A 17,422-nucleotide genomic window follows, 5' to 3' on the forward strand; every position below is an offset into this window, starting at 1 on the left:
TCTCTGGGGCCTTGGGATCCGGGGGGGGGGGGGGGGGTCCACCGGGCATCGGGATGACAACCCAACTCGGGATGAGGAGGGCTTTTAGCGGGTGGAATAGTGGGGACCAATTGGAGGTTTACTTAGTAGCAATGCAAATATCATGGTACAGCTATATAGACACTCCATCATCATGTTACTTTATAATGGTATAATGGTACGTTTACAAACAGATATTATGATGAATAGAATTGAAAGTTGTCTCATTATGGTGAAATAAATATAGCCAGTTATAATTGTAATGGCTTAGCAGATAATAAGAAAAGACAATCAGTATTTACCTGGCTAAAAGAGAAGGAATATAATGTCTATTGTTTACAGGAAACTCATTCAACAGTTTTAGATGAAGTTTTGTGGAAAAAGGACTGGGGGGGGGGGGGGATATATTACTCCCATGGACAAAGAAAATTAAAAAGAGGTGATAATATTAATTAACAGTAATTTTGATCCAAATGTGCAAATTGTCCAAACAGATCATCAAGGTAGATTGATTATTTTAAATATGTTATTGGACAATAAACAGATATGGCTTATTAACCTATATGGTCCAAATAATGATGATCCAAGCTTCTTTGACAATATATATAAGAATTGATCAACTCTGCGAGCAACACTAGACTCTGTTATTATGGTGGGAGATTTGAATACGGTTTTAAATACCTCTATGGACCGGAAAGGAAATCACACTACAAACTATCACCCTCAGGCACTTAAGGAAATCACACTACAAACTATCACCCTCAGGCTCTTAAGGAAATCACACTACAAACTATCACCCTCAGGCACTTAAGGAAATCACACTACAAACTATCACCCTCAGGCACTTAAGGAAATCACACTACAAACTATCACCCTCAGGCTCTTAAGGAAATCACACTACAAACTATCACCCTCACGCTCTTAAGGAAATCACACTACAAACTATCACCCTCAGGCTCTTAAGGAAATCACACTACAAACTATCACCCTCAGGCACTTAAGGAAATCACACTACAAACTATCACCCTCATGCTCTTAAGGAAATCACACTACAAACTATCATCCTCAGGCTCTTAAGGAAATCACACTACAAACTATCACCCTCAGGCACTTAAGGAAATCATGAATGTCATGGAAATATTGGAATTAGTGGATATATGGAGACTTAAATACCCTGACCTAGTGAGATATACATGGAGGTTTTATAACCTGACCTAGTGAGATATACATGTAGGTTTTATAACCTGACCTAGTGAGATATACATGGAGGTTTAATATCCTGACCTAGTGAGATATACATGGAGGAGGTTTAATATCCTGACCTAGTGAGAGATACATGGAGGAGGTTTAATACCCTGACCTAGTGAGATATACATGGAGGAGATTTAATATCCTGACCTAGTGAGAGATACATGGAGGAGGTTTTATAACCTGACCTAGTGAGATATACATGGAGGTTTAATATCCTGACCTAGTGAGAGATACATGGAGGAGGTTTAATATCCTGACCTAGTGAGATATACATGGAGGAGGTTTAATATCCTGACCTAGTGAGATATACATGGAGGAGGTTTAATATCCTGACCTAGTGAGAGATACATGGAGGAGGTTTAATACCCTGACCTAGTGAGATATAAATGGAGGTATAACATCCTGACCTAGTGAGATATACATACAGGATGTTTAATATCCTGACCTAGTGAGAGATACATGGAGGAGGTTTAATACCCTGACCTAGTGAGATATAAATGGAGGTATAACATCCTGACCTAGTGAGATATACATGCAGGATGTTTAATATCCTGACCTAGTGAGATATACATGGAGGTTTACTATCCTGACCTAGTGAGATATACATGGAGGATGTTTAATATCCTGACCTAGTGAGATATACATGGAGGTTTAATATCCTGACCTAGTGAGATATACATGGAGGAGGTTTAATATCCTGACCTAGTGAGATATACATGGAGGAGGTTTAATACCCTGACCTAGTGAGAGATACATGGAGGTTTAATATCCTGACCTAGTGAGATATACATGGAGGAGGTTATTAAACCCTGACCTAGTGAGATATACATGGAGGTTTAATATCCTGACCTAGTGAGAGATACATGGAGGAGGTTTAATACCCTGACCTAGTGAGAGATACATGGAGGAGGTTTAATACCCTGACCTAGTGAGATATACATGGAGGAGGTTTAATATCCTGACCTAGTGAGATATACATGGAGGTATAACATCCTGACCTAGTGAGATATACATGGAGGAGGTTTAATACCCTGACCTTGTGAGATATACATGGTGAAGGCTTAATCAAGCTAGTGGTCTTGTCTACTTTCTTATACCATTCTCTCTGGCACCAAACGTTTAAAAAGTGTTGATGGGGGACAGAATGAGGTCGGATCATCACATAATTGGCATATAAATTACTCTTACAGAATTTCCACGTGGGCGAGGATATTGGAAACGTAATCAAATTCTACTAGATGATAAATTGTTTAGAACTAGGACAGAAGAATTTATAACTGACTTCTTCAGACATAACACAAGCACAGCAGATCACCTTATTGTATGGGACACTTTTAAACGTGACTTTTAGAGGTCATGCAATTCAGTACTCATCTATAAAACCAAAGCAATTTAGGTCAATTGTCAACAGTCAATGTGCAGCAGGTGGGACGGAGTAACAACGGACTTCACTCAACAAACAAACTACAAAATATTCCACGCAGGGAAAATATACGCAAATATAAGCGCCGCTTAACACAGAATAGATAATAAACAGAGTATGCGAAGAGTGTGAAAGTGTGTGTGTTGGAGTGTGTGGCATCAATATGCATGTGTGTATGTGTGTTGGAGTCTCAGTGTAGTATGTGTGAGTGTGTGGGTAGAGTCCAGTGAGTGTATTGAGCCAGTGGTCAATGAAAATATGAAGGAAATTTGCACAAAACCATGGGGGGAACCTGAGGGTAAAAATAAGGAATATAATTATGGGAATGGAAAACAGGTGTGTACAATGAAGACAAAACAAATGGAAAATTAAAAGTGGATCGGTGGCGGCTAGAAAACCGGTGATGTCGACCGCCGAACGCCGACCGAACAAGGAGAGGGACCAACTTTGGCGGAAGTCGTGACAGTACCCCCCCCCCCCCCCCCCCCCTTGACGTGTGGCCCCAGCAGCGCACCGACACCGGCCTCTGGGACGAACCACAGGACGAGGCGAGACCCATTTGCGACCAAGCTTTAACTTCCTGACTGATGTCTTGAGATGTTGCTTCAATATATCCGCATAATTTTCGTACCTCATGATGCCATCTATTTTGTGAAATGCACCAGTCCCTCCTGCAGCAAAGCACCCCCACAACATGCTGCCAACCCCGTGCTTCACGGTTGGGATGGTGTTCTTCAGCTTGCAAGCCTCCCCCTTTTTCCTCCAAACATAACTATGGTCATTATGGCCAAACAGTTCTATTTTTGTTTCATCAGACCAGAGGACATTTCTCCAAAAAGTACGATCTTTGTCCCCATGTCCAGTTGCAAACCGTAGTCTGGCTTTCTTATGGCGGTTTTTGAGCAGTGGCTTCTTCCTTGCTGAGCGGCCTTTCAGGTTATGTCGATATAGGACTTGTTTTACTGTGGATGTAGATACTTTTGTACCTGTTTCCTCCAGCATCTTCACAAGGTCCTTTGCTATTGTTCTGGGACCAAAGTACGTTCATCTCTAGGAGAGAACGCTTCTCCTTCCTGAGCGGTATGACGGCTGCGTGGTCCCATGATGTTTATAATTGCGTACTATTGTTTGTACAGATGAACATGGTAATGGAATATATCCACAGGTACACCTCCAATTGACTCAAATGATGTCAATTAGCCTACCAGAAGCTTCTAAAGCCATGACATAATTTTCTGGAATTTCCCAAGCTGTTTAAAGGCACAGTCAATTTAGTGTATGTAAACTTCTGACCCACTGGAATTATGATACAGTGAATTATAAGTGAAATAATCTGTCTGTAAACAATTGCTGGAAAGATGACTTGTGTCATGCACAAAGTAACAAAACTATAGTTTGTTAACAAAACATTTGTGGAGTGATTGAAAAACAATGAAATAAAACATATGGAATCATGTAGTAACCAAAAAAGTTTTAAACAAATCAAAATATATTTGAGATTCTTCAAATAGCCACCCTTGATAACAACTTTGCACACTCTTGGCATTCTCTTTACCAGCTTCACCTGGAATGCTTTTTCAACAGTCTTGAAGTAGTTCCCACATATGTTGAGCACCTGTTGGCTGCTTTTTCTTCACTCTGCGGTCTGACTCATCCCAAACCATCTCAATTTGGTTGAGATCGGGGAATTGTGGGTGTTCTAAAACTTTTGACCGGTTGTGTATATGGATATATATATTTACCCAAAAAATATATGTAAATAATGCAGACAATTACATTGATGGAAGCAACAATCTATCCACAATATTAAAGCTGATCCACCCCATAAAAAAAAATTATAAAATAAAAACATTGACCAAATAAACTAAGGTAAAAAAAGTAATAAAAAGTAACAATAATGAGGCTATATACAGGGGGTACCGGTACCGAGTCAATGTGCAGTGGTCAAGCTAATTTGTACATGTAGGTAGGGGTAAAGTGTCCGGTCCTCTGGCAGTCTCTATGGGGGTGCCACAGGGTTCAATTCTTGGGCCGACTCTCTTCTCTGTATACATCAATAATGTCGATCTTGCTGCTGGTGAGTCTCTGATCCACCTCTACGCAGACAACACCATTCTCTATACTTCTGGCCCTTCTTTGGACACTGTGTTAACAACCCTCCAGGCGAGCTTCAATGCCATACAACTCTCCTTCCGTGGCCTCCAACTTCTCTTAAATACAAGTAAAACTAAATGCATGCTCTTCAACCGATTGCTGCCTGCACCTGCTCGCCCGTTCAACATCACTACTCTGGACGGTTCTGACTTAGGTGTCTGGTTAGACTGTAAACTCTCCTTCTAGACTCACATCAAACATCTCTAATCCAAAGTTAAATCTAGAATTGGCTTCCTATTTCGCAACAAAGCATCCTTCACTCATGCTGCCAAACATATCCTCGTAAAACTGACCATCCTACCGATCCTCGACTCCGGTGATGTCATTTACAAAATAGCCTCCAATACCCTACTCAATAAATTGGATGCAGTCTATCACAGTGCCATCCGTTTTGTCACCAAAGCCCCATATACTACCCACCACTGCGACCTGTACGCTCTCGTTGGCTGGCCCTCGCGTCATACTCGTCGCCAAACCCACTGGCTCCAGGTCATCTACAAGACCCTTCTAGGTAAAGTCCCCCCTTATCTCAGCTTGCTGGTCACCATAGCAGCACCCACCTGCAGCACGCGCTCCAGCAGGTATATCTCTCTGGTCACCCCCAAAACCAATTCTTCCTTTGGCCGCCTCTCCTTCCAGTTCTCTGCTGCCAATGATTGGAACGAACTACAAAAATCTCTGAAACTGGAAACACTTATCTCCCTCACTAGCTTTAAGCACCAGCTGTCAGAGCAGCTCACAGATTATTGCACCTGTACATAGCCCACTGGTTCTCCAACACCCATTTGGTATGATATGTTACTACAAATTACAATTTGTATTAATTGTTACAAATCTGCAACATTTACAATATGTTACGAATTTGCGAAAACGTATGATATGTTATGAATTCTAGTTAGGTGGCTAACATTAGCTAGCTCGCTAACGTTGCCAAGGCTAGGAGTTAGAGTTAGAGGTTAAGGTTACGTTTCGGAGTTAGATTAAAGGGTTAGCTAAAAGTAGTAAATTATTGAAAAGTTGCTAATTAGCTAAAGTTGTCTGTGATGAGATTCGAACTTGTATCCTTTGGGTTGCTAGACGTTCTCGTGAAACATCCAACCCGACCAACCACTCTACTTTCAATTTTTGCCTTAAGTAACCATCTGTCTTATGTAACCATGCCAAACGTAAGATATGATACCAATTCGAATGGCCCGGATTTACGTTTAAAATGTTACGTCTAGTCTATGAGACCAGGCTGTGAGTGCTGACCTGATCTCTAAGGTCAGGGGTCATTGAAGAACAGGAGATGGATGTGGTCAGCTGTTTTTTGTCATGGGAGGTCAGGATCAGGGTACTGATACCCTGTTATTACTCCATCTATCACTGCTTATGATAAACGGACGAAGTCATAGCAACGTCATCCACAATATACTATTTAATGATATACTATACTTGTTATAGACTGGTAGGACATCCCGTGTGGTGATGATTGAGAATTACTGTTGTGTTCAGTTTTGACTATGTCAGAACCTTATAGTCCCAAGGCTGAAATCTGAGATTTTGGTCAAAAATGAGTTGCTTTTTTACGTGGTTCTTTACATGTGACATTTATTTTAATTTTTTATTAAAAGTACACCTTTTAACTTGGTGCTATAAGGCTCTATCTGCAATCCAATCAGACAATTCTGGGTTGTCAATCTGTCACGTTGCTATGAAGAGATCGGGAGACAGGCGCAGGAATGCGTAATATCTACAGTGCCTTGCGAAAGTATTCGGCCCCCTTGAACTTTGCGACCTTTTGCCACATTTCAGGCTTCAAACATAAAGATATTCTAACACCTGGATATGTTTATGTTTTATGTTTGAAGCCTGAAATGTGGCAAAAGGTCGCAAAGTTCAAGGGGGCCGAATACTTTCGCAAGGCACTGTATTTTTTTTTATTAAGCCCAAATTACGGCGTGCCGCGTAAAGGCACTGGGACAAAGACCAAAACAAACACGTAACAAAAACACAGGGTTGAAACCCAAAACAAAAGAGCGAGGAGTACCTCGCATAAATAAACACAAATCGCCCAATGATATTCAAAGGGGACGGAAACATGCAAACACATTCTGACCGTAGTTCCTTTATTATGTCTTTGTGTTAGTTTGGTCAGGGCATGAGTTGGGCTGGGTAGTCTATGTTCTTTTTTCTTTGTTGTATTTATGTGTTTGGCCTGGTATGATTCTCAATCGGAGGCAGGTGTCGTTCGTTGTCTCTGATTGAGAATCATACTTAGGTAGCCTGTTTTCCCCATTTTAGTTGTGGGTGATTGTTTTTCTGTCTCTGTGTCTTCACCAGACAGAACGGTTTCGTTTTCGTTCGTTCTCCTTGTTATTTAGGTTTTTTTGTGTTAAACATGGACACGTACCACGCTGCATATTGGTCCGATCCTTCATACTCCTCGTCAGAGGAAGACGAATCTCGTTACACAGAAACATGTAAGCATAATCCACAAATGGCACGAAAGCCCAAAATACACAGGTACTCGCACGAAAGCCCAAAACACACAGGTACTCGCACGAAAGCCCAAAACACACAGGTACTCACACGAAAGCCCAAAACACACAGGTACTCACACGCCCCCAACGGACAGTGTAACAATAATCGAACGCATCAACGGTGAACCAAGTTGCACACTTATACAATTACCAATCACTGGGAATAGGCGACGCGTGTGCGCAATGAAAGTACCGGAGGAATCCGTGACACAATCAAAAATAACTGTATGTAGGTTGATTTACTTATTAAGTCATGAAAAGACAAAACAATTCTGACATCTGGGACTTGTAAAATACGAATTATCTCAAAACTATACAAAGAACCTCAAGTCTCAAGTCCTTGATTATTCATATCTTTAGGTCCTGGTCCTCTTTTTTCAGTTACTTTAATATTTTTTCACCGTTTTTATTTTTTTCAGAAGAATGGCCATAATGTAAGTTCTTTATGGTTAAAAACAAATAAATACAGATAAATAAATAAAAAATATTAAAGCATGTTTAAGGCCCTTAGGAGAGGCATGGCTGTTTGTCTTGTTCCATATCAATACGAAAACCTTCATGGGAGGAGTATTTAGCAATTTTTTAAAAACTTAACACATTTTATTGATAACTAGCAAGTAGTTTAGTTACTTTGGGTGTCAGAGACCAGGAAAAAAAAAAATTAGTTTACTCATCCAGAACAAAGCTTTAGCAATGATGCTGTCAGCTGTGTGCGTACTTGTAGCGAAGTCAGGTGAAGGAGAGCAGAGATTTGTGAACAGGCGCACACTTTATTTAGGGGAATGAACAAGACAAAACAAATGGATACATGAAAATTGGAGCGGCAAATGACTAGAAAGCCGGTGACGCCGCCCGAACAAGGAGAGGAGCCGACTCCGGCGGAAGTCATGACAGATGCTAGTTATCCATAGGATAGTTATTTATTTAGTATTTGTAATTTTAGGGAACTATCGCTTTAACAAATGTGTGACGAACATTAATTAATATATTTGATGACGTGAATAGAAAGGAAGTGTAATTCTCTTTATTTAAAATCATTAAATGTCCTTTTCTATCCAAATCATTGTACCGTTCTGTTCCAGGTTGAACCTTTATGGCTGAACACAGATTGACATTTCAGAGCCATAGGGTTCCATCTATCTGTGAATACTAATACAACTGAAATCCTAAATGTCTCAGGATTTTGATAGTCTGTACATGTTTAAAGTCACCTTTGAGGTGACGTTCCTTAATGAGTTATGAAAGAAGAATTCACTTCCAAAAAAAATAATTCTGAAATCTGGGATGTGAAAACCATTTTTGATGCTCAATATCTCCAGAACTATGCTTTGTGCATGTAGAACCTAAGATCCCTGTGTATATCATTAGGGGGTGTCCCCCTTTGATTAAAACGTACCTGACTGATTAAAGGGGTGCTGGGAGTTCCCCCCTCACCTCGCTAGCTAGTTTACCACAGAGAGAGCTCGGCCTGCTGCTGTAGTGGAGATGTGCTGAGACCGCTGGATACTGAGCTCCATGGAGAGAATGGAATAGGGCTAAATGGACTGAATGCCTTCTGCAGAGGCAGACCATCTACTGACCACTGTTTACATGGGCAGTGGCGCGGCCCGGTACACCCCCCATCCCCACTCCCTTTGTGTGGCAACACAATAACGCCACTGAAATGACCACTGCTAAGGAACGTTGGGGGGCATTGTTCAGGGACCAATGGGAATGCAACAAATAGACAACATTTGTGTGTGTGTGAGAGCGTGTGTGTGTGTGTGTGTGTGCGTGCGTGCATCAGTGTGTGTGTGTATGTGTCTGCATGTGAGCGCATGTGCGTCAGTGTGTGTGTGTGTGTGTCTGCATGTGAGCGCATGTGTGTGTGTGTGTGTGTGTGTCTGCGTGTGAGCGCATGTGTGTCAGTGTGTGTGTGTGTGTGTCAGTGTGTGTGTGTGTGTGTCAGTATGTGTGTCAGTGTGTGTGTGTTAATGCAGGTGAATGTGAATGCATGTGGAGTCTTGTTCGCCCCGGCATGCCTTTAGAGTCTACTCTATGACCAAGAGAGAGGTGGACGTCATACAACGACACAGCCAATCAGAGGTTAGCTTTTTAGGCTTGTAAAGACTTTAGTGGAAGTGGCAAAAGCCAGCAGTTTAAAAAATAATAATCCAGAATGCCCTATACACCGTCCGGCTTCTTCTGTGACCGGCTGATCCGGGAGAGAGAGAGAAGAGATGGAGAAGGATCCCTCAGCAAGCCCCTGCGCTTCAGCGGGCAGGACTTTACCGCACTCAAACAAGAGTGCCTCACCAAGAAGTGCCTGTTTGAGGATGACACCTTCCCAGCCTCCGTGGAGTCTCTGGGGTACAAGGAGCTGGGACACAAGTCCAACAAGGTCAAGAACATCGTCTGGAGGAGACCCAAGGTAGGAGAGGAGGAGGGGGGGATCTGGAGGAGACCCAAGGTAGGAGGGAGGAGGGGGGGTGGATCTGGAGGAGACCCAAGGTAGGAGAGGAGGGGGGAGGGGGTGGATCTGGAGGAGACCCAAGGTAGGAGAGGAGAGGGGGGTAGTGGGGTGGATCTGGAGGAGACCCAAGATAGGAGAGGAGAGGGGGGTAGTGGGGTGGATCTGGAGTAGACCCAAGGTAGGAGGGGGGGGGGGCGGGAGGGAGTGGGGTGGATCTGGAGGAGACCCAAGGTAGGAGAGGAGGGGGGGGGGGTGGATCTGGAGGAGACCCAAGTTAGGGGGGGGGGGGGGGGCATACAGGAGAAGAAGATGATTCAATAAAGAGGGGGAAGGAATGGAAATGCATGTGGGAGGTGGGATGATGTCCTACAATACCAAGTCAACAACAAGGATGTTTCAGGATGCTTTTGAAAGGGATTCATGATGGCAAAACAAATATTTCTCACAGATTTTGAATAATCTTATCTGGATCTAAGTGTTTAGCATTATGGGCTAGAATAACTGTTGTTATGGCTGCTTAAAATATGGATGTATCAGAATGGTTAGAAATGGTTCTGAATCATATGGTTATAGAATGGTTAGAAATGGTTCTGAATCATTTGGTTAGAAATGGTTCTGAATCATATGGTTAAAGTAAGATGGAAACAGGTCCGACGTCTCTGAAGTGGATTGTGTATCTTATTCCCTGGATGCGAATGTACTTTGAGGTGATTAGCATGGGTTACATTTGCTTTAGGTTAGAAAAGGCTGAATGTAGCAGTATGTGACTTTGGTTGGTTAAACAAAACTATGCAAGGTAATGAATGGGTATAGGGGAGTAACAGTTCACCAAACCCACTGTTCGGTATGTACTGCGGTTTTGGGGTTACTGTTTGGATACAGTACAATGTAAAAATTACATTTAATAACAGCTACTGAAGTGAATTTCTGTTTATTTGGCAAAATACGCAAAATCAAAAGCACACTATTTGTGGCCCAAGTCCAGTTTCTGTGAGATAATTCACAATGTTCCTGGCATTGTCTAGGGCCATTGGCTAGGGCCATTGGCTAGAGCCATTGGCTAGGGCCATTGGCTAGGGCCATTGGCTAGGGCCATTCCTCGCAGAAATGTCCAGGAACTTGCAGGTGTCTTGGTGGAAGAGTGGGGTAACATCTCACAGCAAGAACTGGCAAATCTGGTGCAGTCCATGAGGAGGAGATGCACTGCAGTACTTAATGCAGCTGGTGGCCACACCAGATACTGACTGTTACTTTTGATTTTGATCCCCCCCCCCCCCACCCCCCCTTTGTTCAGGGGCACATTATTCCATTCTGTTAGTCACATGTCCGTGGAACTTGTTCAGTTTATGTCTCAGTTGTTGAATCTTGTTATGTTCATACAAATATTTACACATGTTAAGTTTGCTGAAAATAAACGCAGTTGACAGTGAGAGGACATTTCTTTTTTTGCTGAGTTTAGGATTACTAGTAGCTGTCTTGACTGCATCAAACCGAGAGAAGCTAGTTGGCTAATTGAGTCTGCATGTGTAACAGTATAGCTTTCGTCCCTCTCCTCGCCCCAACCTGGGCTCGAACCAGGGACCAAGTGGGTGGGCCTATGCCCGCTCAGGCCCACCCATGGCTGCGCCCCTACCAAGTCATGTGAAATCCATAGATTAGGGCCTAATGAATTTATTTCAATTGACTCATTACTTCATATGAACTGTAACAGTAAAATCATTGAAATTGTTGTATGTTGCGGTTTTATTTTTTGTTCAGTATAGAATATTTAAGCAATAAGGCTAAGTGTTGTTCTTATGCACGACGCAACACCTGGACACAGCCCTTAGCCGTGGTATATTGGCCGTATACCACAGCCCCCGAGGCGCCTCATTGCTACTATAAACTGGTTATCAACGTAATTAGAGCAGCAAAAATCTAATATTTTGTCGTACCCGTGGTATACACTCCGATATACCACAGCTGTCAGCCCAATCAGCATTCTCGAGCTGGAACCACCCAGCCAGATCACATGTTAACTCATCCACGTGTCTGTGTTTCTATGTGAGTATTGGCATAGTGTTTGCCAGTACGTTCCTTCTATTTCCAAACAATGAAAGTGCTTCATCAGCTCCATACTGTTGTTATTCACTGTAATGGGCCACTATTTCACAGCAGTGAACTAGTTTAGAATACATGCAAACCTAAAGTGACAGATATACAGTTGAAGTCAGAAGTTTACATACACTTTAGCCAAATACATTTAAACTCAGTTTTTCCACAATTCTTGACGTTTAATCCTAGAAAAAATTCCCTGTCTCAGGTCAGTTAGGATCACCACTTTATTTTAAGAATGTGAAATGTTAGAATAATAGTTGAGAGAATGATTTATTTCAGCTTTTATTTCTTTCATCACATTCCCAGTGGGTCAGAATTTTACATACACTCATTAGTATTAGTATTTGGTAGCATTGCCTTTAAATTGTTTAACTTTGGTCAAATGTTTTGGGTAGCCTTCCACAAGCTTCCCACAATAGGTTGGGTGAATTTTGACCCATTCCTCCTGACAGAGCTGGTGTAACTGAGTCAGGTTTGTAGGCCTGCTTGCTCACACACGCTTTTTCAGTTCTGCCCGCAAATTTTCTATAGGTTTGAGGTCAGGGCTTTGTGATGGCCACTCCAATACCTTGACTTTGTTGTCCTTAAGCCATTTTGCCACAACTTTGGAAGTATACTTGGGGTCATTGTCCATTTGGAAGACATTTGCGACCAAGCTTTAACGTCCTGACGATGTCTTCAGATGTTGCTTCAATATATCCACATAATTTTCTTCCCTCATGATGCCATCTAGTTTGTGAAGTGCACCAGACCCTCCTGCAGCAAAGCACCCCCACAACATGATGCTGCCACCCCCGTGCTTCAAGGTTGGGATGGTGTTCTTCGGCTTGCAAGCCTCCCCCTTTTTCCTCCAAACATAACGATGGTCATTATGGCCAAACAGTTCTATTTTTGTTTCATCAGACCGGAAGACATTTCTCCAAAAAGTACGATCTTTGTCCCCGTGTGCAGTTGCAAACCGTAGTCTAGCTTTTTTATGGCGGTTTTGGAGCAGTGGCTCCTTCCTTGCTGAGCGGGCATTCAGGTTATGTCGATATAGGACTCGTTTTACTGTGGATATAGATACTTTGTACCTGTTTTTCCAGGCTGTTTAAAGGCACAGTCAACTTAGTGTATGTAAACTTCTGACCCACTGGAATTGTGATACAGCTAATTATAAAGTGAAATAATCTGTCTGTAAACAATTGTTGGAAAAATTACTTGTGTCATGCACAAAGTAGATGTCCTAACCGACTTGCCGAAACTATAGTTTGTTAAACAAGAATTTTGTGGAGTGGTTGAATAATGAGTTTTAATGACTCCAACCTAAGTGTATGTAAACTTCTGACTTCAACTGTATCCTCCCAGTCAGCTAATCCACATGTCTGTCTGTTTCTGTGTGTCTTCAATATATATCCTTCCAGTCAGCTAATCCACATGTCTGTCTGTTTCTGTGTGTCTTCAGTATATATCCCCCTAGTCAGCTAATCCACATGTCTGTCTGTTTCTGTGTGTCTTCAATATATATCCCCCTAGTCAGCTAATCCACATGTCTGTCTGTTTCTGTGTGTCTTCAATATATATCCCCCTAGTCAGCTAATCCACATGTCTGTCTGTTTCTGTGTGTCTTCAGTATATATCCTCCCAGTCAGCTAATCCACATGTCTGTCTGTTTCTGTGTGTCTTCAATATATATCCCCCTAGTCAGCTAATCCACATGTCTGTCTGTTTCTGTGTGTCTTCAATATATATCCTTCCAGTCAGCTAATCCACATGTCTATCTGTTTCTGTGTGTCTTCAGGAGATCTGTGAGAACCCTCAGTTCATTGTGGGCGGAGCCAGCAGGACAGACATTTGCCAGGGAGACCTTGGTAAATAATAACTACACTCCACTACACTGACCCCAACACTACACTACACTGACCCCAACACTACATAACACTGACCCCAACACTACATAACACTGACTCCAACACTATACTGACTTCAACACAACACTACACTGACCCCAACACTACACTACACTGACCCCAACACAACACTACACTGACCCCAACACAACACTGACCCCAATACTACACTGACCCCAATACTACACTACACTGACCACAACACAACACTACAATGACCAACACTATACTACACTGACCCCAACACAACACTATCCCCAACACAACACTACACTGACCCCAACACTACACTACACTGACCCCAACACTACACTACACTGACCCCAACACTACACTGACCCCAACACTACATTATACTGACCCCAACACTACACTACACTGACCCCAACCCAACACTACAATGACCAACACTACACTACACTGACCCCAATACTACACTGACCCCAACACAACACTACAATGACCAACACTATACTACACTGACCCCAACACAACACTACACTGACCCCAACACTACACTATCCCCAACACAACACTACACTGACCCCAACACTACACTACACTACCCCAACACTACACTGACCCCAACACTACACTGACCCCAACACTACACTACACTGACCCCAACACTACACTACACTGACCCCAATGCTACACTACACTGACCCCAACACAACATTACACTAAACCCAACTTTACACTGACCCCAACATTACACTGACCCCAACACTACACTACAATGACCCCAACACTACACTACACTGACCCCAATACTACACTACACTGACCCCAATACTACACTACACTAAACCCAACTTTACACTGACCCCAACATTACACTGACCCCAACACTACACTACACTGACCCCAACACAACACTACACTGACCCCAACACAACACTACACTGACCCCAACACTACACTAGACTGACCCCAACACCACACTACACTGACCCCAACACTATACTGACTTCAACACAACACTACACTGACCCCAACACTACACTACACTGACCCCAACACAACACTACACTGACCCCAACACAACACTGACCCCAATACTACACTGACCCCAATACTACACTACACTGACCCCAACACTACATTATACTGACCCCAACACTACACTACACTGACCCCAACACTACACTGACCCCAACACTACATTATACTGACCCCAACACTACACTACACTGACCCCAACACTACACTACACTGACCCCAACACAACACTACACTGACCCCAACACTACACTGACCCCAACACCACACTGACCCCAACACTACGCTACACTGACCCCAACACTACACTGACCCCAACACTACACTGACCCCAACACTACACTGACCCCAACACAACACTACAATAACCCCAACACTACACGACACTGGCCCCAACACTTTACTGACCCCAACACTGCACTGACCCCAACACATCACTACACTGACCCCAACACATCACTACACTGACCCCAACACATCACTACACTGACCCGAACACGATTGTCTCTTCTCTTGCTAGTTTGCTGTTAACTTTGGACAGTTGAGTTGAGTGTTTTGAATATTTGTGGGGGACAGGTCCCCCTTATCCTCTGTTGTTGCTACGCCTGTGGATGCTTATGGTGAGGAGAGGTCAGGTGTGAGATGTATTGACTGGTACTGAGGAGAGGTCAGGTGTGAGATGTATTGACTGGTACTGAGGAGAGGTCAGGTGTGTTATGTATTGACTGTTACTGAGGAGAGGTCAGGTGTGAGATGTATTTACTGGTACTGAGGAGAGGTCAGGTGTGTGATGTATTGACTGGTATTGAGGAGAGGTCAGGTGTGTTATGTATTGACTGGTACTGAGGAGAGGTCAGGTGTGTGATGTATTGACTGGTACTGAGGAGAGGTCAGGTGTGTGATGTATTGACTGGTACTGAGGAGAGGTCAGGTGTGTGATGTATTGACTGGTACTGAGGAGAGGTCAGGTGTGTGATGTATTGACTGGTACTGAGGAGAGGTCAGGTGTGTGATGTATTGACTGGTACTGAGGAGAGGTCAGGTGTGTGATGTATTGACTGGTACTGAGGAGAGGTCAGGTGTGTGATGTATTGACTGGTACTGAGGAGAGGTCAGGTGTGTGATGTATTGAGGAGAGGTCAGGTGTGTGATGTATTGACTGGTCCCACTATAGCCCTGGTAACCTGTCCCATTATAGCTCTGGTAACCTGCCCCGGTAACATGTCCCATTATAGGCCCGGTAACCTGTCCCATTATAGCCCTGGTAACCTGTCCCATTATAGCCCTGGTAACCTGTCCCATTATAGCCCTGGTAACCTGTCCCATTATAGCCCTGGTAACCTGTCCCACTATAGCCCTGGTAACCTGTCCCATTATAGCCCTGGCAACCTGTCCCATTATAGGCCCGGTAACCTGTCCCGTTATAGCCCCGGTAACCTGTCCCATTATAGCCCTGGTAACCTGTCCCACTATAGCCCTGGTAACCTGTCCCATTATAGCCCTGGCAACCTGTCCCATTATAGCCCTGGTAACCTGTCCCATTATGGCCCAGGTAACCTGTCCCATTATAGCCCTGGCAACCCGTCCCATTATAGCCCTGGTAACCTGTCCCACTATAGCCTGGGTAACCTGTCCCACTATAGCCCTGGGAACCTGTCCCATTATAGCCCTGGTAACCCATCCCATTATAGCCCAGGGAACCTGTCTCATTATAGCCCTGGTAACCTGTCCCTTCAAGGGAGAAAACATCTAATCTCTCCCCCTGCGAGCCTCATAACCGGCCTCTCCACCTCTCTACCAGTGGCCTCTCCACCTCTCTACCAGGGAACTCTCCACCTCTCTACCAGGGGCCTCTCCACCTCTCTACCAGGGGCCTCTCCACCTCTCTACCAGGGGCCTCTCTATATTGTACTGGCTCTATGGAAGAGATTCCAGCTAGCAGCACTTCTCATTGTTGAGCTGTTCGTCCATCCTGGGGAACAAAGATCCATGCAGGCTGGGACCAAAATATTCTAAATGCTCAAAACTGACATTGATCAACAGTTAACTCCCTGACTGGGCACATCCTCCACACCGGGGTGGAGGGACAGCCAGAAAACACTGAGGGACAGCCAGCAAACACTGAGGGACAGCCAGAAAACACTGAGGGACAGCCAGAAAACACTGAGGGACAACCAGAAAACACTGAGGGACCACCAGAAAACACTGAGGGACAGCCAGAAAACACTGAGGGACAGCCAGAAAACACTGAGGGACAACCAGCAAACACTGAGGGACAACCAGCAAACACTGAGGGACACCAGAAAACACTGAGGGACAACCAGAAATCACTGAGGGACAACCAGCAAACACTGAGGGACAACCAGCAAACACTGAGGGACAACCAGCAAACACTGAGGGACAGCCAGAAACCACTGAGGGACAACCAGCAAACACTGAGGGACAACCAGCAAACACTGAGGGACAACCAGCAAACACTGAGGGACAACCAGAAAACACTGAGGGACAACCAGAAAACACTGAGGGACAACCAGAAAACACTGAGGGACAACCATAAAACACTGAGGGACAACCAGAAATCACTGAGGGACAACCAGAAAACACTGAGGGACAG

The sequence above is a fragment of the Oncorhynchus clarkii genome, chromosome 25 (assembly GCF_045791955.1).
Source record: "Oncorhynchus clarkii lewisi isolate Uvic-CL-2024 chromosome 25, UVic_Ocla_1.0, whole genome shotgun sequence".
NCBI lineage: Eukaryota > Metazoa > Chordata > Actinopteri > Salmoniformes > Salmonidae > Oncorhynchus > Oncorhynchus clarkii.